Raw genomic sequence first — 27,777 nt, forward strand, 5'->3', positions numbered from 1 at the left:
AACATGATAAAAAATGTACACGATAAATTCGGTCCTGTTACAGCTGAAATGCTAAATGGGCATTTCAATCTCGCTGAGCAAAAAGAGCCTCTTGGTGGTTAGCGAACTCCAGCGTTTGGATGTAACCGATTGTAAGTTGTAAAGATTGTGAAAGACTGTGAATCACGCAGTTAATCCAGTTCCAAAACAAGTTACCTCACGCAGCTGTAACTTTGAGTAAGCTGTAAAACCACGATGAAGACCAACCATAGATGGTGCACCATTAGTCACCATGGAATAGCATTGTTGTTAACAAAAAAAAACGGTCCACAGCCTGAAAGATCGATTCTCTTCTTGTATCAGTCTCCATATATGTAGCAAAAATCAGTTTTTGCCACATATTTTCATCTTTAACACTTTGACGTCCGCACGATTCGTAAAAAAAATATTCGCTTGGCGCCGGCAGCGATAATTCGGATTACTTGACTTGTCACATTCCGTTCTTGTAATTATCGGGAAAGTTCTTAACCCTGTTCACCAACCTTCACGACGTTTCGATGATATACATACGTAAATATTACGAACCTGTCCAAATTTCCCCCACTATATGTTCATGTGGGTAATCATCGAAAAAAAATCTTCTTTTCGGTCTGTTTTTATTTTAGTAAAAACATTGAATAACATTCGGTCGATTAATTCGAAAAACAGTTTATTGAAATGCAAGAAACTGCATTCAAGTTTGGAGAAACATGAGTTTCTATAGACATAATTGAAGTTCTTCTTAATATGTCCGTATTTCCCCACCTTCCCTATTTATGAAAATATAAATCTTGTTGGGCGTGTGTAAGTTATTGTTACCTAAACCAAACCCCAACAGAATGCAAACGATACTAAAGTGCTGTCGCCGGCTCTGAGATACTATGTGCCCGTAACCACTGTGGTGTCTCCGGACGCCAAAGTGTTAATATATCGAACATACCCGAACAACAGAGCTTCATTGTTGGGTAATGTAGACTCGTCCAGCTGGAGAGAAAATATGTTGGTCTATAATAAATTGAATAACATTTTTCACTCTTTTTGACCCACATCAAGTTTCCTGAAATAATTTTAAAAAAAACACTTGTAATCTTTTGAATTAAATTAGAGGATGAGTGTATTATCATTCAAGCTCCAACGTATTTTAGAACGAAAATGCGCTTGCAATCTAAGGGCAAGCTTGTCATACAGTATAATATCAGGAGCAAGTTTGGACATGAATTTGATGATGACATCTTTTGTGTTCAATCGCGTATATGCTAAAAATACAGAGAAGTTTAAAACGTGCCTGAAGGATTTTTGCGCTCAAACACATTATCTTGCGCGAATCTGTTCACGTTTTTTTAATGGCCGAATTTTTCATCATTTACTTTTTGTACTTTTTTTCTTTTCATCTTGCGCACGCTCATCGTCTTGTTGAGTTTTTAAAATGTACAGCAATAATACTTTCTACTAAAATATTAGTCATTCCTATAACAGGGTGGTCCTCTTAACACAACTTATGCAGCATCTTAAATATTTCAAATAAGAACTTTTGTTATTTTATAGGGGCCGATTTTCAGACCTTGTCGACCCCCAAAATACATTTTCGTCTGTGTCGACCCCTGTGAAACCGAAATCGGCCCCAGGGTGTCGATATCGACCACTTTGAGACACCCTGCTTTAAACCTATAAAAAAAATAAATAATTCAAAAATTCAATTAACTTAGTTTTATAGAGCAGAAAGAGTTCGAACGAATACTTACCCTTTGCCAAACAGCAAACATATCGTAGTAAAATAAAAGTAAGGTGAATGATTTTGGTTTGTCCAGTCGAAAATATAATCATGGTTTGCCCACTTGTTTGAATGCTCTAGGTCAGCACACCTGTGTCAAATCAGGTATTCAAATGTTTCAAAACATATGAATAAAAATGAATTTTTCATGATTTACAGTAGTTTTGTAGCATATTTTTACGGATTAACATGTTTTAAAGGATTTTGTTTATGATGTTCTTCGCGTATAGCAGAAATGAAGTTTCTCTGTGTTGAGTGTGTTGTGGTGAACACTTTTAATGCCCAAGAAAAAGCAATATTCTGAAGAAAGCCTAAATTATGAATGGATGATTATGATGACAGTAAACTCAAGCAGTGAGAAATGCAATATCTACTTGAAAATTCGAAATGGTGATTTCTAAAACCGGACCAACTATGATCATAATTTCTCTTCGAAAAAAGTAAAATCGTTAAAAACATACAAATTTGAATAATTTCAACGCCTTATGGTAGTATTAGCAACTAGAGACTTGGGGCTTTTCAACAAACTTAAACTCGTCTTGATCATATGTGGTTTTAATAAAGAAAAATCGATTTGCATTTACTAGTTGCGTGAAAACAATCAAAATCGGACAAGCCAAGATCATTCACCCTAATATAAAAGCGCTATAAACTTATTCCCTAACCCAACAGTTGAATGAATCAATGATTTGAACAGTTTTCTATAGTTTCAGGTACTATTTCAAGAATGTAAAGGTCTACATATAATATTGACAATTGCATTTTTGGAATCGTTACTGTTTTAAAGAATAAAGATATTCCGATGTAGTAACATATCAGAAGCTTATGCACCAGCGCACATCGCTAAAGACGTTAAGGGCACAATAAGGCCCATCACTAGTAAACGTTTTCGTACCCACCGTATTTTCCAGACCTCCGGTCCGGTCAGATTATTATTTTTGCTTAAATGTAACATTTACTTGCAGAGCAGTGCTTTGTCGTATATGAAGATGTCGAAATGCAGATGCAGAGCAGATGCAGAGCAAGTAAATGTTATTTATATCGATATTTATATCGATTAATGCTTAGTATTCTCGAATAATGATCTTTTTCCTGTCTAAAAATAAATTCCGAAGTAAATGTTTACTACATAAGCATTATTATTCTACTTTACATACAAGCGGACCATTTGATTACAAATAATCCCAGATGGAAAGTGCTATTGTGAACCCAGACATAACGCAAGGAAGGTTCGGAAATACACGAAAAATAACAACCAGTACCATTTTACCATTTGAAGATAAGGATACTACATGGTAATCTATTCATAAATACCAAGATACAATCACTAATAAGTTTTGGTCTAGTATGATTTGTTTTTATGTATGCTGTATGCTGTATGCTTTTTAAAACCCTAAAATATAGATTTTTTCCCATCCCGAAACATGGTGACTTCAATATACTTCAATTCAAATTTTAAATCCAGAAATGGGATCCTACAACTCGGTTGCAGCCGTTCGAATGGCCCAATTTTTTAAAATGTTTTCTCAATTTGTTGGTAAAAGTCACTGAGTGCCAAATCAGGTGAAGATTGTGGATAATTTCGAACATAGACGTGATTTCGAGTCTACATTTTACGCTCGGTCAGTGATTCGTGACTCAGCGCGTTATTGCGTAGAAGACCTGGATCGTGATATTTAGGTTGAATTCAATGGATACTATCCTCAAATTCAAAAAAGTCTGAGACAACATTCTCCGGTAGTCATATGGCCGAACTCCTTAGTTAACACATTCAATTGGCGGACCCTGCATAAATCACGAAATTTCAATTCAAGACCAAACTCATTAAATGTAATCAAGCAATCTTTCTACTAATCATTCTATTTTAATTTAGCTCTGATTGACAAACTGAATGTTTTTCAGAAATAAATAAAAATATCCAGGTTTGTTAAACTGTGTATGTTAACTTTTATTTTTGAGAGAAACATGAATAGAGTTGGTTCACTGTATTAAAAAATAGCTACAATAAAAAACCCTTCTAATTCTAAAAGAAACAGAAAATACAGAGTTAAACATGAAATTGTGATCTTACAACAGTACATCGTTGACCATAATCCGTCAGCAATCAAAACCACACCGCGCAACAAAGTTGTTGTTGTTTATCTGATCCACGGAACGCGATCAACATCGATAAGCCGGAGCTACTTGCGTATCGACGTGCTTCCTTCTGTTGCCCCACATGCACTAATTAACTGGTGGTTTGAACTAAAGGGACCATAATTTGTACCGATAACGACAACATTCTCGAAATGAGCACTCGTGGTTTAGCTGTTTACGACGGTGTAGCGTTTACCTTGATGCTTTCTCAATGAAATGAAAGACGTACGTGAATTCTGGAAGTTGACGTTGAATGGAAATTAATATTTATTTTTGTTATTGTACGAATTATGGCATCGGCCGCTTGAATGATCCACTGGCTCATATCCCCAAATCGTTAACGTAAACCAGTTTTTTGTTTTGATACACACAAGAGAGAATAAACAGAAATAAACATGAAGCTTAAGTACTATTTCAATGATGAGCAGTAGTGAAATCCGTTTTAATAATAACAATTATCCAAATTTATTCATCCAGCTATCGATAAGAGTGAGTATCGAAGCATTAAAAAAGTGCAACTTTCATGGGAATATAATTAAGCATATTAGCATACAGAAGAAATAAAAATCAAATTTGAAAGTCTGCCGGATACAGTTACATTTTGTCAATCTGAAACCGTCACTAAAGGTCACCGAATCCGAGACTTTCCATCTTTTCTCAAAACAACAACATCAAAATCCTCTCACTGTACGCAATATCCATGATGGGTGCTCACTGAACGATTCACCCAAATTACATAGTATGAAAGTCGGGTTTCATGAAAAAAACACCACGCGCCTTTTTCCTCACCCTCTGCCGCACACGCAAAGTACCTTTTTTTCATGCGACCTTGTAACGCAGAATAAACGGTGCCGATTGGTGGAGCATTAAAATCACCGAACGATCTTCTGCTGCCTGGCAGCTGCGATCATCCTCAACGCGCAAATCTTCACTGCCAGCAAAGTCTGCATCATCAACACCATCACCTCCGCCATCATCATCATCTTAATCATCATCGTCGTTATTTGGGCGTTTTAATTGCGTCGACGCGCTCGGTACAATCTCTTAATCGCCTCTATGGGTCACCACCGATGGAACTTCAAGAGTCCTAACCCGGGCTGTGGGCTGTGAAGAAGCAACTTTCAAATTTCGAAGACCTGATGCGCAAGTTCTTCGCTTCGGGGACGACCCAGGGAGGGCACATCGATAGTAGTTGCGATAACCGCACGGTATGCGCGGTGATCGCCACCAGCCAGGGCCTTCACTGGGTGTGCATATTTATATGTTTTAGAGGTAATTTTCCAATAACATTCCCAGAAAAATTGTTCGATCGGAATAGTATTCCTGCTTCGAACATCGTAAATTGAAGAACAGTAACTCGAGTTATTTCTAAATGTGTTCAAAATGGACAAATCGAGTTCCAATCAGACACAATTTTATTAATTATTGAAATTTTCACTGATTTCTGCGATATTACTACATTACATCGAATAGCCTGATTTTTCGCGATTTATCGTTCAAGTTACATTTGTTGCCCACTTTCTTTCACTAAAACCACTCGGTGCTATCAACTAGTTCAATTAATTTCATTTATTCTATGCATTTCTATGCAATTGCATCAATGAATTGAGACTTTCCATTTTAGAAGCATTGTTATTGACTTGCAAAGAATTTCAGCAACGTCCAAGGATACTTTGGGACCGGATTCAAAACAGCTGAAGAACGCTTCAACCCTCAGAATTTTATCAACAGACTGAGAAATACAGAACAAGGAAATGGCTTACTGTATTGTTGTACGTTGGTAGTGGATCTTTTTATACCGATTACTAATATAAATATAAATACTTCGATTGTATAAAAATTTCAAATAAACAAAACTTTATTATCCGTAGTCAATCTAAAATTAAACTGACCCTATCATTCCACTGCTGGGATTAGAACAGTATTTAACAATGAAATCAACTTATCTGTTATCATCAACAGAGAACGAATGCTAACTAACTAGTGTTTGCCGATTGAACGTTTCGCTGAATAACTGATTTTCGTTCGTACAAAGATGATCTTGCAAAAGTCACTTCCCCCAGTGGCATTCGCTTGATGCTACGGATCATGACACAAACGCGAACGAGAGAACTCTGCTTCGGTTAGCACTTCATTTTATTTTATTTTACAAACATCAACAGGTTTAACATGTTTGCCCTAATGACCGAGCATTGATTATTAAATAATAAAGCTAATAATAAAACTATATAACTAAATATTAAACCTTTAACAATTATAACTACTTAAGAACAGCAGAATAGAGCGCTTTGAGGGACGAACGGGAAAGGTGATAATCAAAACACGAACTACAAAGATTGAACACACGACACATACTGGTTACGGGTTCATTGGAGCCGTAAATTGTTCGAGATGGTGGAAGGTACAAGTAATTACGGGTACGCAAATTGCGACGACTAATGTTAAAATTATTTAAGCAATTCGGGACAATCGATATTTGATAAAATAATATCATATACAAAAAGCGCTTTGGCAATATTCCTTCGAGAGCCCAATGATACATAAGCATGCGAACCATAACGTCATGATCGCTTTCGGTGCTGCAGTTTATATTTTACTTTGCTTCTCATTCGCTACATATCGAACCTTTCCCATGCATCTTGAAGCAGCAGAATCATACGGACTACCCGAGGTGAATGATTCCAGCACTAGTACCACAACTGAACCCTACTCATAGTGTGTCATCAAATGTTACCTAGTTGAACGAACAGCTAGCCAAGGAAGAGTATTCAGATTTTATGTTTATTTTTACCACAGCTATTCTTTGTGTTTTCCTCTACTCTACTCAAATTTTGGCACTCCTGCCCTCCCCGAGAGCGGAATCTATTATATCACTCTGGCGTCGAAAATATGTTTAAGTTGAGTAAAGTATTAGTTTTTGACGTAGGACTACGTCTAACCGGAAGATATAGGGGGTGAAATGGAAATCTAGGCACTGAACAAGTAGGAAAAAATGCAAGATTTGGAACGCTTATAACTCGGGCATTTCTCAATAGATCACAAAGGTTTTTGAATCAATTGATAGGAAATATATCTACGCATCTATCATAACGAATAGCATTTAATTTTTCTTGAGATAAATAATTGAATAATTGTGAAATATCAAGCATTGTCAAAATGCACTATGTGCCCATTTTTGATTGGTCCATTTTGTGCTCCTCAAATCGTACCGACCAAAACGGGCAACCAGAGCAGCAGCGAAATAGAATGAAGCACGATTGGAAAGGAAAAAGAAAAAAATGAACGAAACATTGGTCGCAGTCTCACACATGCATAATTCTCGAGCCAGCCAGTCAGCTTAAAAATCTCCGCTCCGCTGCCGTAACGATCATTCTCATTCAAACCGTACACCACATCGGTTCGCATCACAACACATCAACAAACCAACACAAGCAGCCATGTCTGGACATGGTAAAGGAGGAAAAGTGACGGGAAAGGCAAAATCCCGCTCGAACCGTGTTGATCTGGAGTTCCCCGCAAGGGTAGCTAGGCCGAGCGCGTTAGTACCAGTGCACCAGTCAACCTAGCCGGCGTTATATAGTTTCGGCCGCCGAAGTGATCGAGTTAGCTGGCAAAACTGCTCGCGACGATAAGAAAACCCGCATTCGGAACAGAACACATTCGGTTCCGTGGACATCAAGACAACAGGCTGTTGCAGCGAGTGGCGAGTGGCAAACGCAATCGCAAAACGGCATCAGGTAGCAGAAGAAAAAAATTTGAAATTTGAAAAAAATTTCTTTATACAAACTGCTTTGGTGGCAAATCCAGAACAAGGCGGCATCGAGGGCGTTCGAAATGGTTTTTTTTCAAAACCACGAGTACTATGTTTTCTAAATTGGAACCATTCCATAAAACAAGGCGCTTTTCAGGGCCATTAAACCTTCCAAAAAAGAGTTTAGGAAATACAGTTCAATGCTTTCTAAACAATATCCAAAATAATAATAAAACACAAATTGATTTTTTCATAATTTGTTTGCCAGGATATGATGAGTATGTGAATTTGGCAGTTGTTCTGAGCTTATTGATTTTCACCAATTCTTAAATTGCTTCTAGATTGAAAGTACAGTAATTTACACTTATCTCGACATTTAGCTAATTGGACGGACCTGTAATGCGACATATTTAGTTGGTCATTTTTGAGTTCGGGGTCCAAATTATGACCCCACATTGAAAGTCGACACTGTACCACTGTCATCGCAAATGTTCAATTATAGGTTAAAATTACCTCCAATCCGATACTGAGTGGTGGTAATGCGATGTGCCATTGAATGTAAGTTACTGTAAAATATGTCACAAGCTGGATGGGAAGAAATTTTCCAACTGTGAAAGCTGTGGCGAGTGGCAAATGCAATCGCTAAACAGAAAGGTTTAGCCGAACAAGATGGGGATATCGAGTGATAACAAAACAATAAACTCTTTAGATTGAAGATAATTTTGTGATCCTGAAAATGACCCTTTTTAGCCTGCATGTGAATCCAACGAGCGAACAAATCGTAATGTATGTATTCATTTTTTCTCATTCTTTGTGTGGACACCGACTGGACAACATCGTTGCTGGACGGGCTGGACGGCGAGGGATCGAGTGCCTTTCTCAAGGCAGGAGGGCGGAGGTGGTAGCGCTGGAGTAAAGTAGAGTAGAGTTTTCAAAGGGCCTTTCTCAAGGCTAGAGACGAATGAACTGCAAAAGTTTAAATTCTCTATAATTCAAGACCTTCCTTCCTTCCATCTTATTTTCTTTCAAACCGTAAACCCGTGTGGTTGTACGGCATCGGCATCGTGGACGTAACAAAGGAGGACAAGTTAAGGGAAAGGCGAAGTCTCACTCGAACCGTGCAGGTCTCCAGTTCCCTGTTGGTCGCATTCACTGCTTGCTCCGCAAGGGTAACTAGGCCGAACGGATTGGTGCCGGAGCACCAGTATACCTAACAGCGATTATAGAGTTTCGGCCGTCGGAGTGCTCGAGTTGGCTTGCAAAGCTGCTCACGACAATCAGAAAACCCGCATCAAGAACAGAGCAGCTTCGGTTCGGCGCTCATCAAGGCAACAATTAGTTTCAGTGAGTGGCAAAGTGTTTCTCCGGCACGTCGCATTAAATGTAATTTACTGAACAACATGTCACAAGCTGGATGGGAAGAAATTTTCCAACTGTGAAAGCTGTGGCGAGTGGCAAACGCAATAGCTAAACAGGAAGGTTTAACCGAACAAGATGGGAATATCGAGTGATAACAAAAACACAAAACCAAAGGTTCTTTTCAGAACCATCAACATATTCATAAAGAGTAAACAGTAAACTAATCCATTTTTCAGGTAGATAGGTAGGTATTCACGTAGGAGAAGAAAATAAAAAAATATATTCAAAATATATATTTAACAAAAGCTGTCCCCTTTGTATAGTCCTACGTCACTCCGGTTATGTCCCCGACATTACCCACCAGTCTTTTTTGTTATGAATACTTTCAAACATTCTCGTTCAAGATTTTCCCATCACTTGCACATAACATGTTTCTCCGTTACATGGAAAATATAAAAAAATAAAGACAGCTCCAATCGAACGATTCCTTCCTCAAGTTTTATGTTTAAAAACACATTTGGCGATCCATTTTTTATTTATATAGATATTTCACCTGAAAATCCATTTCCACTTTCAAACACGACCAATTTCGATAGCGCAAACATCATGTGAACTGACAACGCTTATCACGATATAATATTAAAACATATGGAAATTAAATTTTCCGACTTCTCTCATTTTCCCATTTTTGAATGTGTTTCGTTTGTATGGAACCCCCCATCAATCACAACCATCATAGAAACACAACCATCAACATCAATCACAACCATCATAGAAACATTTTTCGTACCCAAAAACCCTCACATGCCAAATTTGATTCCGTTTGCTTGATTAGTTTTCGAGTCATGCAGAAATTTGTGTTTGATTTGTATGGTAGAATCAGAAGGAAATGCAAATTTCGGCTCCACTTACAGCCATTTCATGCCACACCGATATAGTGGCTCTTAGATTTTCGTTAAAATAGGTAATTTTGTTCCTTATTGCAAAATTGCTGTATTTTTTATTTTTTCAATTCCATTTTCGGGTGGTCCGAAAAATCATTTTTTCTCCTTCTTTCAAAACAAAAATGAAATTTTAATGAAAAACTTGAAACTTGAAATTTTTGATGAGATGATCGACATATCAAATTAAAGCGAATGAACTGATCTTCTTTAAAAAAATACTACACTTGCAAAAACATGGATTTTGTTTTGTTATTATTGATTTTTTTTTCAAGCTTACATGGTTTCGGGACCAAGGGCGCTATATTGTTTTATATTTTTTCTTAAAAGCTGAGGTTTTTTACATAACACTTCCAAAAAACAACAGTGAAATATTGTTTTCAAAAAATGCTAAAAAAGTCTAGCTAAATGTCTTTAATTCGATGTGTCGATCATCTGAATCGGTCCAGTAGTTCAAAAGCTGTGATTTTTTGAAAACAGTTTTTTCGGACCACCCTACAATCTTCCAGGTCTTAGTAGGTAGATAGCCGTCAAGATGGTCTAAAATGTCATTATTGTGCAAAAATTTATTTTTGTGAAAAAAAATCCTAAATTATGTTATACTTTTGTGTTTGACTGTTTTACTTTTATGTTGTTAAAGATGGAATTTTACGGTTTTCAATCGTTGGTAAGTTGAGTTGTTTATGTTAGACAAAATCGTGTTGGTTGCAAATAATGCCAGCAGGAGGAGACCACATGTTTCGTTTCCTTTTCTTCAATTGCTTTATATAGAACCCAAGATAAGCCCACCAGAGATAGCGCATTAGACGAAAGAATAGGAGTAAATATTTATTACCGGCAATTAGCTAGATGTTTCCCACTTCAACCTTTTTCGTGCGAAGCATGTTTTGATAAGATCCAAGGCCAACACCCACTGTAAAGGCCACTCGAGAGGTGATAAAAATTGTTTTGTTTAGGTCTCGCCTTTTATCGCGCATGGAATGAGCGTGAAACGCAGAGAAGGAATAGGGCAAAGAAACAAAAATGTTTATTCAGGATCCCACGCAGGGGGGGGGGAGCCGTCGGATTCTGAAGGGTCAGTGGCTGCCCTAGTCGGGATTTGCTGAAGTCTAGGGGCTTAGCCAATAAGAGAATTCTTGAGGCAATATTTCGAAAAGTAACAAAAATCCAGGGAAATGTGTTTTCTGGTTAAAAGTATAGACATTATTGGATCCGGTATCCTAATGAGGTCGACCGGTTGGCATGTATGGCATGTACGTCCATTGTTACATTGTTACTAATTGCTGCTAGGAGGTTTATTTTGTATTAATCAAATGTTTTATTGGTCAGTCTAATAGATCGGATTTCAGAACTGATACTCTCTATGATGGTTTTCTTATGCACGTTTCCTCTAAACATATCCAGAAAGTCATCAAAACTGGTAAACAAATCGTCTCCAAAATAAGCCCTGAAATATCGAAAAAGGCTTTTACCATGACGAGTTTCGAATTTCGTTGTCCTTCCTGTCTACCGCTACTTTTGATCCTTCAATATGAATTACCAACAGCGCAAGACAACCGTTACATTTGACAAAACACGTCCAATAACTGTACCCCAAGTGGATGGTTCTTCGCTTCCATTTCCACTACATTCACTCGGTAAAATCCCTGTTCATCTGTGGATACCGCATCATGCAGCCTCCACAGAGGAGAAGAATTTGAAGGGAGATGTTCAATACCAAGATATTGATATCGTCAAGGTTATTTTGAAATAAATCGTTGAAGTTTGCGTACAGACAGAACCGGCGAGATTTGAGCAATGATTGTTTGTACGCCATTTGTGGGCATTTGTGTGGCTCAGATAGTTTTCCGAAATGCGAGGGTAAAATCTAGTGTTGAAATGATCGAAAGCTGGAACAAATGAAAGAGTGAAGGTGGAAAATTTTCACAAACATTCAAATGCTTTATAGCCCTGTAATCATATTCAGGACGCAGCTTAGGAAGCATTTGCAGTTTTTCTGAGATAATTTTCCAGATTTATAGTGAAGGCAAATGGCTGACAGTAATCCTTTTGTCAATGATTAACGAATTGGATCTCGATTCATTAAAACGTTATTGATCTTATGCAGCTAAAATAATAATGAATTTCCTAATGTTTTTCGACAGATCATCGAGAAACTGATTGAACGAGAAACCAGAGGGCCAGAGTGCTAAAGTGTCAAAAACTTATCTTTGAGAAGTTTTCTTTGCGGTTGATTTGTACAAAAATTTACTTGAGTTCATTCTGACTACAGGTCGGACTCGATTATATACAGACTCGGTCAAAGAATGAAATGTAGGAAATTGTTTAAATTTTGTATAAAAAACACACAAATAAAATTTCACTGAAAAAAGTCTTTTAAAGATTGAAATTATTTTTTCTCAAAAACTCGAAAATTCTCTTAAAAACTACCAAAAGTGACCTTCTTCCAATGTATGGGAGACTTGTTTTTTTTTATTAATCCGTTCATTTTTACAGGCTCAGTTACATAAGTTTAATGGAGCCAAACTCTTAACTATATTTCAACTAGCATATATCAACATGTTGTTCCCTTAATTCTATGGTTAATGAAATAGGAAACCGATTACTCGCGGTCGACTCGAGTTTAGAAGGGTTACACATTTTCATTAGGAAAAGGATGGGATGTAAGGAGATGTGTGTTTACACTCGCACTCACATTCACATTCACATTCTCATTCACACTGACACTTCACACTCAATTCTTAAAACTATCCTTACATCTAATATGTATTTACAATTTAACTTATTCTAATGTTAGTAGGAAGGGAACCGACAGCTCGCGAAGGACGAAAAGGAGGGGAAGAGACTTGTTAGTAGTATGAATCATTCATATAATTCTCGTTCAGAATTAAAAAAAAAAGGTTTTTGAGAAAAACCATTTCAAATTTTGAAACTAATTTTGTTTAATGATTTTTTTTGAAAATTTGTTTGCTATTTTTAATGTAAGATTGAACAATTTTCTGTATTACAATGTCAAACCAAAATGAGAAAATTTAGTACAGGCTATAGTAGTGGAACAAATAATTAGTGGATTTTAATAACATTTTGGAAGAGAAAAACTTAAAAGTTAATAATTTTGTAATGTGTTATTATGAATTTTATCATAAAAATGTATATTAACTAAATTGTTTCTATCAATTAAATTGAAGTTGTACATGTAATAGCCACTTAAACTTCACCTTTACGTTGAAAGGTTACATTTCTCATTATAAATATAATCGAGTCCAAAATTGTATATAATCGAATCACATATAATCGAGTCTGTATATAATCGGGTCCGACCTGTAGTTGGAAATTTCTTGAACTGTTAGGTAATTTTTAGCTTTTCACGAAAAATTTAACTAATTAAAAATTTTACGACCTACAGAATCTTTGTCAAAGAATGAAATATAGGAAATAATTTAATTTTTCATAAAAAAAAATGTAAATTCAAAATTGAAATTTATTGTTTTCGAAAATATTTGTTTTTCATACTTTCGTCGCCCAACGCGACGTTTCTGAATTTCTTGCAAGCCCCGATTTGCGGATAAATTGTTAAATGAAGATCAAACTTGGTTTGTAGACAATTCTTTCATTATATTTTTTTCTAATTTGAAGAAGAATTGACAACAATAACACATGCCAAAATCATATTTTATGGGTTTCGCCGAATACTGCCGTACAAACCATCCGTACTATAAATTTTAAAAAAGCATGGTATAATCATTATAATAATATCGTTATGATTTAATTATTTTTCTACATATCCTATGGTTACATTTAAGATCCTATTTTTTAATATTAAAAAAAAATCTATTCAATTTGAACGAGGAAAGTGTCGCTCATATCTGGGTGACGGGGCGACGAACGTGTTAAATTGTGAACGAAAATTATATGAACAATCCACCCAACTACCAACAAGACTCCCATTCATCGAAGGAAGTGCACTGTTACAGAGGAAAAGTTTTTTTAACAAGTAAGCGGCCATTTTATCTATTTACCCTCAATCAACAGTAAGAAGGGAAACATCATAAGAAAGGTTAGCTTCACCTTCTAGTTGGATTTTGTCATCATTATTTACTAACTCTACCCAAACAACATCATAATAAAGCTATGTTTCTGAGTTCTTCATTATGCTTCGATATCACATACAATTTCCCTGCAATAACACCTTCAAAACCACTATCATTTAAATTTTCCTCTTCCAACATGTTATCTGAATCCAATAATTTAGATGTTTCATAATTATATCCTGTACTAAAATTTCTCATCTTTCAAACGGTAGCAACCGAATCGTCCTACGTAGCGTACTTTTTAATGTAGAGTTTGGGACAAACAGAGGCCGAAACAAAACAAAAGTTCTATAACTCTGTGGAAATTCGACCATAAGCGTGGGAGTATTTTGTTTTCATCAAAATCATATTTCTATTTTCGTCTATTACCTTCTGAGAGATTCTAAATAATTGAACTGAATTTTTCCATGTGAGAAAGGTGTTTTCTGACTTTAAAGAGGTGAATCAAAAATTAAATTTTTCTTTCATATTCAAAAAACCAAAAATATATGTATAAAAACAAATTTAAAAAAAAAAATTTCTTGATCCGATTATATACAGGATTCGATTATATACAGCGAAAATAAATCGCAGACTGTATATAACACGATTCCAATTTTAAGTATGCTCCTAGCTCTCGGATGTTATTTATTCCACTGTTTTTATCTTTCTCTCCATTTCATCCAGATGTGTTGTGGTTTCCCCCTGGATTTAAAAGATGTAGAATCTAATCAGTTGCAGCTGCACATTATTCTTATTCATAAATGCATTTTGTTCACCAAAATAATCCACTTGGGATACAGAATAACGTTTGAGTGACAAAAACTGTGAAGCGAATAAAGGCTTTTTACAATAAAGTTTCGTAAGTATAGACCTAACACAGAAAAAAAAAATGTTTATCAAAATTAATAGGATCTGTTCGAATGCTACTGAGAATTCCATATTGTAACGCTCCGTTTTTTTCGGCTTTATTTCGAAAAATCAAATATAATATATCATTGTTTGAAATTAAATGATGAATCAATAGTATTTAAATAATGAAATGATCAAATTATAAAATATTCAGGCCTCACTCCAATGTCTGAGACGACATACACAGAGACACTGTATTATCCTGGCGACAATGTACTAAAATTGGTTGCTATAATATCCGTTGGACATCACCTTGTCCCGAATTGTGCACTTCAAATGTGTGAACGCGTAAACGGAAACCGAAAATTGCACGGAAACCACCCCCGCGTCAAAAATACTCCGTCTGATTCCATCTTCATTGCCCTTGTTCTTCGGCCCTCTCTCTCACCGCAAGCATAAATGATTCATACAACGGGCGGAAAACAAGCACACAAAATCACATTATTAGCATCATCGAATTGAACGCCGATGCAAATGAATTGTGTGGACACCGAACGGAGGAACGGCGGAAGCCCGCAGCGGCGATGGGGGAGCATTTGCAATTTATTTTTTGTTTTCATTCTTCCTTTCGATCCAAGCCAATAATTAGCTTTAATTGAATCATTGTACGGAAGCTCGCGGGTCGGTAGCCGGAACGCTAATGATGGACACTTATTACCAAGAGAGAACCGAGAATAAACTATGTCAAGAACAGCTAGGGGAGTGAAACGCGTAGCCCGGATAGCTCAGTCGGTAGAGCGTTGGACTTTTAATCCAACGGTCTAGGGTTCAAGTCCCTATTCGGGCGGGTGTACTTTTTTGAACAAGATTATTTTCGTTTTTCTAAAACTGCTTGTAATATTACTTACAGATTAACAGTGAAAATTTCCAATTTGCGCCTTACCTATAAGTTTCATAAGTGCATAATGCAGTTTCTTCTAAATTAGCTTTAAATTGAATTTGATGGATCAACCGAAAGTTTACAATTCATGTGAACAAGTATAATTAATTCTAGTTATTAATTGTGGTGAATATTTTAATATTTGTGAAAAATATTATTAGTCCTTGAAACTCACCCTCGGAAAAACTTTAAAAAACTATATAACGGCTCACCCCAAAAACAAAATAAAAATATTTTCGTTCCAGAACAATAATACTTCTATTTATTTTTCGAACAATTTGGTAAAAATAATGTAAATATTCTTTGCATATTCTGTGAAATGTCTGTGAAATAAACAATTGAATAACTGTCTGTGAATGTGAATAACTGAAATCAAATGGCTTCAAATGAAGACATGTCTTCACATCTGGCATCTCTGGTCTCCGCCTGAACAAAAAAAATCTATTGTCAGCTTCGCATTGCGCGCTCTCAAGGTGTTAGGTATCACATATGCACACAAGCTAACTTTCACTGGATAAAATTTATCTGGATGGAGAGATTCAGAAAAATTCTATCTTCGAAGCACCACCATATTCTGCCACTATTTATCAACACACAATCGTTTTTAATAAATTAACGTGGGCCGATCCCGGCGGTACTGCAATACCGGGCCAACCCGTGGCGGAAGTGGAGCAAGCCCCTAACCGTTCCACCCGTTTCCAAAAATCAGTTTAACATTTGTTGTCTCCCTATGGGAGATCTATCAGATGTTAAGCTGATAAGAACAGATACTACACTTTGATCTTAGCCTTTAGGCCGAGAAGCGATACCGGAAAGAGCGCGGTGCAGAGGCTAGGATGCGATTGAACGTTTTGTGCTAGCGATGGAAAATAGCAGAATGCGGTAACGGAGAAAACGAGAACAGCAAAAACAGCCGTTTGGATGAAAATTCACGAAAGAGGGGTAGAATAGGAATAGGGGTAGCAATGAGGGCGATATACATGCAGTTTTATCTTATCCGGCACGAGCCGACAAAAACATGAAGTACCTTCGAGCGGGGTGAGATTGGGTCAAAAGTGGAGGAAAACTTCGATGAATTATTAAAAAATTACACAGTTAATTATTATACATTGGAAATAGTGAAAATATGTCCCCTATTAAACGGTTCACAGCATTCGAAAATATTCGCAATATTTGTGAATATCACCCATTCTCACCCCATCGACGGTATTTAACCAGGGAAAGTGATGATAAAATGAACGCCCTAAGGAATATGCCCTTTTACTGCGTTCACATGCCGCTACAATCATCGTTTTTCGAAGAATATTCTATCCTAACTAAGTGTTATATCTATGATATATCCGCAAGGTTGCCGTGGGACTACCGTTGCCTTAGTAATCATTTGTTTGTATTGATTAAATTATTGATTGAATGAAACGATTTTCGAATTCAGTTGAAAATCCTTGGTTTTGAAGTCTGTGTTAGGGAAACATATTTCGGTGAGAAAAAAAACAGTCGCAGGAGCGTTGTGTCCGAGACACGACCGCATAGTTGACGTAGGATTCCGTTAGGTTATCTGTTGATTTTGGATATGTTTGAAGAATTACATCGTTAAACTCTTTGATAATGATTTGGTTTTAATGTCTCTGTCAGGGAACACATTTCGGTGGGAATAAAAGCTCCCACTACTCATGCTCATGTATTTGCAATGCCGATTTCTCCCAGGCAGTTTGGTTTTGATGTCACTGTTAGGGAACACATTTCGGTGGGAGCAAAAGTTCCCCCTACTTTCATGTATTTGCAATGCCGATTTCTCCCAGGCAGCTTGGCTTTTATGTCTCTGTTAGGGAATGCATTACGGTGAGAACAAAAGCTCCCCCTACTTTCATGTATTTGAAGTGCCTATTTCCCCCAGGCAGCTTGGTTTTGATGTTTCTGTTAGGGTCCCGCCGCGTGTGTCGTCAATTTCGACCAATCAGAAGTGGGTGTTTCCGTTAGAATAGGGGTTGAGATTTTTCAATTGTTCGTTAGTTAGTTTCATGACATATATTATTTTCTTCAATATAAAAAATTGTTATGGAGTGCCGAAATCGATTGACGCTAAAATTTCATCAATCCATCATGAAATGACTGAGTAATAAGCGTTTGAAATTGGACAATTTTCACGATGTGCTCGATTTTCGATTTTCAATTTCTACCCCAATATTACAGATGGGCAAACCGTTCATGAACTGTTCAAAAAAAATAGTTCACCAAAAAGAGTGAACGAACGGTCGTTCTTTTTTACTGGGCAACAGTTCACATGAACTGCTTACCCAGTTCAGAACGAACTGTGTACGAAGACCGCTGGCTGAACTGTGTATACAGTTCAGTTCAGAACGAACTGTACAGTGAACGATGAACTGTGTATGCAGTTCAGAATCAGTTCAGAACGAACTGTTTACGATGACCGCTGGCGGAACTGTGTATACAGCTCAGAACGAACTGACTGCTGACTGAACTGTGCGTACAGTACAGAACAAACTGTGTATGGAGATCGGTGAATAAGAGGAAGGCGAGCGAACGAGTGATAGACGAAGGCTGCTGCAAGGTAAATAGTCCTCAAATTAACGAATGGAAACAAACGATAGCCCCACGAAATAACAAAAATAAGATATTGTCATTTTCATAATAAAACGAAATATTTCAGGATACGATGGTTCTTAAATTGGATTTTTCGATTATTTATCAAATAAAGTTTTAGTTTCATATTTTTAAATTAAGGGTAAATATTTCAGTAAGATATGCAAATCTACCTCACAAAAAATACAGTTGAAAGCGAAACGATTCAGACAGTATTTTTCAACAGTAAATAAAAATTTGTGTCGCTGATATGAAATGTTTTTATATTATATCATATTGTGCTCGATAATTTCGAGAAAGTCTTTCGCGTTTTAGTAGTTTTAGTTTTGCTATAGCAGTTATTGCAAAACATTGAAGAAAAGCAGCGCAACACTAGTTTGTGCTGAAAATAATGAACCACGGCTCAAACTAAATCAAAATTTCAAAATCATAGTTTGATTTTCTATTCTGCTAAAATATTTTTAACAAAATTCGGACATATAATTATTGCTAACAAACAGCATTTTATGAATGAAAAGAACAGTGCTACATAACATCTCACACTTTTTTATACATGCTTTGGCATATCCCTCTAATGTACGAAAGAGTGAGTGAACTGCTAAAAAGAACTAGTTCACTTAAGTGAACGGTTGGTCACTGAACGGTTCATTAAAGTGAACCTATTTGCCCATCTCTACCCAATATGTTCCCGAAAGACGTAATCCTACGTCAAAAGAACTAGTTCGCTTAAGTGTTGGTCAGTTGGTCACTGAACGGTTCATCAAAGTGAACCGTTTTGCCCATCTCTACTTCTGGCAATGATTTTAATCGCGCAACATAACTGGATTGAAGTGAATTAAAAATAACCACTCAGACAGCGACCAGCCTTTGCAAAAGAGCCCGATCATCAGCGATTCGAGGCTCTACCGAGAGTCGATAGAGCAGCTCCGAATCAAGTTTCACGCTCCAGACTGATCGCTACGTCTCATCATCGTGGGTGGGAAATCTTTTCCTTTCGGAGAAAACTCGTGGTGAAAACTTGCCTACAGAAATGATCCTGTGAAGCACAGTCTTAACGAGAAATACCTTCCCTTGATCTCGTCTTCATGGCGGGTTATGCTACTCTATCGATAGCATAAAGACGATAAGATGGGTGGGAGATCGTAAAGCATAACGAATCTTATAGGATTCGTCATGCTCACCAGACCGGAAATGCCAAATTCAATTGGATAAAGGAAAGAATACAATTAAGTTTGGCATGAGATGAAGTTTATGAAAGAATTCATACGATAAATTGTGTGCTGTCATGACAAAATTACGAGTAATCAATATGGGTGATACCTAACGTATCCAAGATGGATTCCATTATTAATAACCTCAATCAGTTTTATTCAATACGAGTTCAAAGACACTATTCGTTCCAATATTGCATTAACATCTCCCGAGATTCTGCTGAATATGATCCAAAGTGACAAACAAAGATCCCGCTTTTGTCTCTGCAATATCGGTGGTCGTATAATGGATGAAATTTTCGGGAAATAGTATCGAAATTTGTAAAATTATAAGCTTAACAAAAAAAATGGGTTGGTTATATCTATGATATAATTGTATTGATTAAATTTTTGATTGAATGAAACAATTTCCGAATTCAATTGAATTCAATATGTTTGCTTTGTGAGTAAAAAGATTAATGAAATGCCATGTAAGGTCAATTCATGCATTGTGATAGATTATGTTCTTCGTTAAAAGAAAATTTAAGGACAGTCCTTTTACGTTTGGTATGATACCTAGAACTCCCGTGGCCGAGTGGTTAGCGTCAAACCTAACATGCAGGGGGTTCGGGTTCGATTCCCGTTCTGGTCGGGGAAATTTTTCTTCAAAGAAATTTCCTCTGACTTGCACTGTGGTCACGCGTATTCTAGAGCTTGCCACTCAGAATGCATTCAAGGCGTGTTATTTGGCATAGAAATCTAAACTAAGTACTAATGAAAATTACGCAAGTAATACTACGTTGAGACGGCGGAGTTCCTCTAGGAACGTTAGTGCCATATAAGAAGAAGAAGATGATGTCTGGACAAAAAATGTGAAGGGAAGAATTATCAAACGATTATTTTATTTTACATTTCCCTCTGGAGTTTGCATCTCTCAAATGTACGTACTTCTCGAACCGCGAATTCGCTTGTTTGATGAACTTAAGGCTCTCAGTTTCGATGTTGACATGTACTAACGCATATTGTTTAATCAATAGGCGTTATCGCAGCAAATGGTTATCAACATTTTGCCTAATCATCAAATGGTATGCGCAGAAATTCAGTGAGCAGAAGATATGAAGGCATATCTTTCAATGCAATCTTGAATAACCGAGCTAAAGCATTGTATTCGTGCCCGCTTTTGTAATCCGTGGTAGGAAAACACTTTTCGGAATGCAAACTTCAACTTCTACTTTTGACGTAGGATTACGTCTTTCGGGAACATATTGGGGTACAAATTGAAAAACGAATATCGATCGCATCGTGAAAAATGTCCAATTTCAAACGCTTATTGCTCAGTCATTTAATGACGGATTGATGAGATTTTTACATCAAAACATTGCGGCACTCTTAACAATTTTTCACCTTGAATAAAATAATTTATATCATGTAATTAACTATCGAACAATTGAAAAATCTCAACTCCTATCCAAATGGTACTGATTGGTCGAAATTGACGTCATTTCTTTTTCGCCTGCTTCGCTTCTTTCGTTCCCCGATAAGTCAAATATTTGCATGTCGAGCGAGTGGGGGGCGCCTATTTCTCACATACCAACTGATATAAAAGGACGGTAGCATTTTTGGATTTCTCATTCTCGTTCAACGCTCAGATCGGCTTCTAGTGTGCAGTGCTCTACAAATCAACCAACACCATACGGTGCGGCAAAGGAGAGGAAGCCATCGGCAACCATCGATGGATGCGGTGCGGCAAAGGGAGCAAAGAAGAGGAAGCAGCGGAGAGCATCGAATTAAATCTAGTGTGCATTGCTGGTGCACTCCTCTTCACATCAACAATTGGATGCGGCAAAGGAGGCCGAGGAGCGAAGTGCATGGTATCACACTCACTATCCGTCGTTTAGCTCGTCGTGGTTGTGCCAATCAAACCCTCGCAAATCGACGCACAGAAGCCGATGGCGCCAAAGTCAAGGGAAGCATTAGTGAATCCGTAAAAGCTACCGCTCCCAAAACTAAACTGCTACATCCGACGCAGCAGATTCCGTACAACCCATTAAACCATTCCAGTCCTTCTCAGGACTATCAATTTTTTTTGAAACAAAAGAGTTTATTTTACTGTTTTCCACTTACCACAAAAACTATAACTATGATCAAAAATACTGTTTATTTGTACATTTTCTACTAACAACTAACAGGGAACCATTATATCACGTCTAGAAATGTCTAAAATTTTCGTAAGGGGCATATTGCAATAACCGATTCATTCGAGGAAATGTCTTTAAGTATTCGATTAATCGAGCGAATATTCGTTGACCAGACATCGATAAAAGTTACGTCAAATATAATTTTAAATAAACATCGAAGTGCTAAATAATATATTTTTAATGAAATCGTTTTGGCGTAGGATTACATCTTTCGGGAACATATTGGGGTACAAATTGAAAATCGAAAATCGAGTACATTGTGAAAATTGTCCAATTTCAAACGCTTATTGCTCAGTCATTTCTTGATGGATTGATGAAATTTTTGCGTCAATCGATTTCAGCACACCATATTTTTTTTTTATATTGAAGAAAATAATATATGTTATGAAACTAATTATTGAACAATTGGAAAATCTCAACCCCTATCCGAACGGAAATACCCACTTTTGATTGGTCGAAATTGACGACACATGCGGCGGTTCCGCAACAGAGACATCAAAACCAAGCTGCCTGGGGGAAGTCGGCATTGCAAATACATGAAAGAAGGGGGAGCTTTTGCTCCCAGCGAAATGTGTTCCCTAACAGAGACATCAAAACAAAGCTGCCTGGGGGAAATCGGTTTGCAAATACATGAATGTAGGGGGAACTATTGTTCCCGCCGAAATGTATTCACTAACAGAGACATCAAAACCAAGCTGCCTGGGGGAAATCGACATTGCAAATATATGCAAGTCGGGGGCATTTTTGTATTGAAAGTAAGGTGAGTGATACGATTAATTTTAGCAAATAAAATTTAAATTTGGAACTTTAATGTTGATTGCTTCGTGAAATTTCATATCAATAACCGATGTATTGTGAAAAATATAGCACAAGTGTAAGTGTAAAATTGTATATGGTAGCAGTTGTGTTAAAAATGACTTGATATATGAAACGATTTATTTCAATTCTCATAAATGAAAACCAAGGTGTGTTCCCGCTCGAGAACGGGTCGTTCGATTTAAGCTGTCTGTTTTGTTGTGTTCATCTTCACCCAAGGAAAGTTTGTACGACATGAAAAATAGTAGAAAATGTGATTTCCCATATGCTCTACATATAGTATTAGGTGTTGTTAGTCCAATTAAAATTCGCGTTGGGTTGAATAAACACTTAGAAAGTAAAAATTATAAAAGAAAATTACTTTCTCCATTCCAAGTATGTTTTCTCTACATGTTTTTACTGATGAGAAAAATTGATGATTGTGTTCGGTATTGGTAATTATCTTATATTATCTTATATATTGGTCAGTTTTTTTTTCTTTATTTCATCCATACATATCACAGGAGGTATCTAGTCTAGGATCACAGAGGGCGGTTTTCATTATATCTCGTTCCACTTCGGTATCTTTTATCTGATACGCACCATCTAAAGACTGTTTACCATCCTTCTGTCATCATCAATCGGTAAACACTGGTCGAGTGAACAAACAATACCTAACAACCAAACAAAACGGTTCTTTTCAGGACCATCAAATCATTATCAAAGAGTTTAACGAGGTAATTCTTCAAACATATCCAAAATCAACAGATCACCTAACGGAATCCTACGTCAACTATGCGGTCGTGCCTCGGACACAACCCTCCTGTGACTTTTTATATTATAGAGGCTTTAAACAAAAACGTTCATTCACCTCGAGTGTCTGCACGATTTTCCCATGTTCCTAAGTTTAGAAGATCATGTTAGGTAAACATGCAGTCTGTGTTAGGCGAACACATTTCAGTAGGAATAAAAATGTTTCCGACTTGCATGTATTTGCAATGCCGATTTCCCCCGACACCTTGGTTTAGAAGTCTGTATTAGGTAAACACATTTCAGTCGGAACAAAAATGCCCCCGACTTACATGTATTTGCAATGCCAATTTCCCCAAGGCTGCTTAGTTTTGATGGTTGTGTAGGTGAAATCGTGAATCGGACCAATCAAAACGAGGCAGTTGGGGCGTTTAGATAACACCTAACATTTTACAGTCATTTAATTGTTTTTCTAATGAAAATGAAAATTTTATTATTTGCGATAGACGCGTAGAAATATTTTGATGCAAACATATTTCCGATCCAGTAAGAAATGTTCGAGTTATAAGCATTCGGAATCTTTCATTTTTTCCTGCATGTTCTGTGTTTAGGTTTTCATTTTTTATTTTTTCACCATATATTCCGGTTAGACGTAGTCCCACGTCAAAAACACAAAACTTTTGTTAAAAAAGTGTTAAATGTATTCAATAATCCAAATATCTGTTTTGAGATGATGCAAATCTAATATGAGTGGCCTAATATACTAATGACAGAGTATGGATTGACGTTTGATTTCGAAAAAGTTTTTTCTAAAACCCGCCAAAGTTATAAATCAATCAAATATAATGAAATTCCTAATTTCAGCAGATAATAATTTCACCAAGCGCGACACGTTGAATATGTCATCCACATTTCAAACAGCTGGGGGCACCGGTTGAATAAAAAGGCCAACACACCGTTTGGGGGGAGCTTGACGGAAAATAATAATTAAAATAAATCGATTAACGAACTACTTAACTCCCTAATGTGGTGCGCGTTTGACTCGCTTCCGTCGGATTGGATGGTAACACAAGAGACGTTCAGCTGTATTAATTAATATCTCAGTACTAACGTGTTCATATTAACTTGTCCGCCAAGATGTGGTTTAAATTTCCGTACTCGTACCTCGGCATCTGGTCCGTCCGTCGGTCCGTTGGCCGCAGGGGACACTTTTACAGTCCTCGAAGCCGCTTAAAGAAGGGGCGCAAACAGTTTCGCTGGACAGTTGTGACAATGGTGCGCACCCCAAACGTACATATATATACACCTATGGTCGAAGTGAGGGAGCCACCGGAGATTAATGATTTCACCGGGGGTCGCGCAAAATTTATAGTAACAACAAGTGAAACCAGCTGTCGAACACTTGATCGCGTTCCCGATCTTGATCGGTGGGGTAATCGCAATAATATGTGTGATTGTATGGAGTGTGATACTGCTTCACCTTCTTTCGGGGCACGGCAATCGCGGATCCGATCTCCGACTCTGGCCGTACGCTATAAGCTAAATCCGCTGATCCAGTCTATACGGTTCGACCCGACCCTGGGACGCTGCGGCGTTCTTTGCGTGATGCCGACTGGAGAACGATCTACTTTCAAGGTTATGAATCCCATTACCTACATTACAATCAGGTGGAACGAGGATATCCATGTCAGAACGCTGGTTCACCTGTTGTGCGAGCCGTTAATAGCCTGCCAGAGTGCCTTCACAATGCCGTTCATGTCCGAGACATTTCTTCAACGCGACCCACATTGACAGTTCTTTGGTGTCTTTCTTGTGAATGTCATTACTCGTAAACCGTTACTAATTCCTTTTGAAGTGTATACAGTCTTGAAGAGCGGGTGAAAAAAAAATTATAGCCAAAGTAATAGTAATAAAACTTCATTATTGGCCGGTCGGTGGGTTCACCGGTGTCGGGGAGCCGCGAAGGCCTGTGACGGATGGCAATACTTCGCTCCCATAAACATTATTACACACATGTCTAGCTGCTGCTCGGTGCGTTCCCATGCCGAACGGATTAATATTTGATGGATTGAGATATTTTCTGTCATAATTTTGACAGAGTACATTCCAGGGCATTCATCATTGGGGAGTTTGTCTGCACGAATGTGCAGCTTGGGAGGTTCCCCGGCGGCGCGCGGAACCTCAAGCGTGGGTCGTTTCATTATTTGCTTATGTTAACAAAGTGAAAAAGACTAGAGTTCAAATGAAAGAAATACATGCAGAAAGGAGCAAAAAGAAACTTGAACCAATTATTTGCCGTTGAGCCCGGACTATTCATCTCGTTGAATGGAGGAGTTTCATTAGCGGCCGTGACTGAGTAACTGTGTCACTTTTTCTGGTGGCATTAGTAATTTATATTGATGCGCCACGACTTCATACGGAGTGTATGATCCGTGGTGACCAGCTCCACGTCAAAACAATATGCGTGTGCAACAAAATTATACGCAATTTGAAATAGAGATAAATAACACACTAATTGATTGCCCATTTAACTAGATATGTTTTTCAAACTTAAAAAAGTTAGTCATCAATAATTGTGCTTTTTGAGTATTTTTTGAGATTTACAAAATTCGGCCTAGTCATTTCGGTGGGTTATCAGATTACAACTTTAAATGCATTTCCAATACGACAAGTTTTTCTGACGTAGAACTACATCTTTCAGGAAGGGTGCTAAATCAAAAAACAGGTCAAATTTTTATGAAATAAAGTTAACGTTAATAACTATTTTCACTGTGAACGAATTCTCATGATTTGCATACCAATCGAATCGGAAATTCTCTAAGATTTGTTTGATATGCTATACATTACAATTGGCTAATCTCTAAACGGTTTAATTCATAAAAACTGGAATAACTTCCTTTTTTCCCATACATTTGTTCTGCCGATTCGTGTGCTAACCCTATATATATATATATATATATATATATATATATATATATATATATATATATATATATATATATATATATATATATATATATATATATATATATATATATATATATATATATATATGTGTGTGTGAAATAGCCCTTACAATTTCCAACAAGTCTTCCATACATTGGTTTTTCTTAGAACAACTTTTTCATGTTTTCTTTAAAAAAATACAATTAATCCTAATTTTGTTTAAAGTATTCGACAAAGTTTTAGATCTAATTAAAATATGAAGACGTCAATTTTCTATCTGTTATAATTTTTGGAATATATGTCATTTATGTATGAAGACTCCTTAAAAAAAAAATTTTTGCTCCTAACATTTTTGTGTTACATTCTCACGTTTGACATGTTCTTGACATGTTTCTAAATAGAGAAAAGTTAGCAGAGCATGTAAATTGCGGTAATTTATACATATAAATGTAACGAATTGACCATTAATAGCATTTTTTCAAAGAAAAATATGAAAAAATTGTTGTTCGAAAAACTTTTTCCATGTAAATGTGCCCATCGTCCGATGTATGGAAAACTTGTTTGAAATTTTAACGGCTATTGATATTTATTTTTTTCAGAATTTTAAAAACATGTTTTCGAGAAAAATGAATTATCAAAAGATTTTTTGTTCTATGAAATTTTTTTTTAAAAAAATCCTTTGATAATATTTAATGAAAACTTAAATAGTTTCCTACATTCCATTCTTTGACTAAAATCTAGACTTTTGCTTGCGTATTTATACATTTTTGATCGGAGCACGAGAAACTTCTGACGCTGTACTAGTTCCTATGTTTGTCTACACCGTGATTTAGAACGTATTATCCGGAAAACATGCATTTACCGTTATGTTGAGCTTCGTTTTCAATATGTTTGACAACTTCGTCAATCAACAGCAGGGTTGCAATAACCAAATCTGTGTTTTTGGGCTGGAAAAATCAGTTTGAAATTGAAATTGAAAAATTGAATTGAAATTTGTATTAAATTTATTAGTCCAATTATGAAGCTTAATTTTAGCTTTAGTATCATTGATTGGCATAGTCATTATAGATTAGACGATGTTGATGTTATCCACGTAAAGCCAGCAAGCATATACACCCAGGTTTTTTACGCGGTTTTTTTTTTTGGCGGGGTTTTTTACGGGGATTTTCCAATTAACGCGGTTTTTTTACGCGAATTTTCCAATTAACGCGATTTTTTTACGCGAATTTTCCAATTAACGCGGTTTTTGTTACGCGGTACCCGCGTAAAAAAAGATCAGTGCAATATCACATCTCCCCCTCAGCTCACATTTTTCTTTTATATTCCCTCAGAGCATATTACGGTAATTAGTGCTTGTAACGGAGCTTAGCGCTTATGAAGGAAATTAGTGCCGCACCTTATCACCGCAAAACACACAAAAATGTAATAGTTGTAATAAGAAAAAAAATTCAAAAACTGG

General features: G+C 36.7%; 1 protein-coding gene and 3 non-coding genes across 4 annotated transcripts in view; 2 read left to right on the top strand and 2 right to left on the bottom strand.

Annotated features, from left to right (window-relative positions):
* The window catches only part of LOC129769294 (Krueppel-like factor 3), a 419,258-nt gene that overhangs the window by 226,100 nt on the left and 165,381 nt on the right, over positions 1 to 27,777 (top strand). The window lies entirely within an intron of this gene.
* Trnak-uuu (transfer RNA lysine (anticodon UUU)) lies at positions 15,673 to 15,745 on the top strand. The gene has a single exon. It is a non-coding gene; the product is annotated as a tRNA-Lys (tRNA).
* Positions 16,451 to 16,645, bottom strand: LOC129772015 (U2 spliceosomal RNA). Its single transcript, XR_008742532.1, has one exon. It is a non-coding gene; the product is annotated as a U2 spliceosomal RNA (small nuclear RNA).
* Positions 19,284 to 19,492, bottom strand: LOC129772020 (small nucleolar RNA U3). Its single transcript, XR_008742537.1, has one exon. It is a non-coding gene; the product is annotated as a small nucleolar RNA U3 (small nucleolar RNA).

The sequence above is a fragment of the Toxorhynchites rutilus genome, chromosome 2 (genome assembly GCF_029784135.1).
Source record: "Toxorhynchites rutilus septentrionalis strain SRP chromosome 2, ASM2978413v1, whole genome shotgun sequence".
Taxonomy (NCBI): Eukaryota; Metazoa; Arthropoda; class Insecta; order Diptera; family Culicidae; genus Toxorhynchites; species Toxorhynchites rutilus.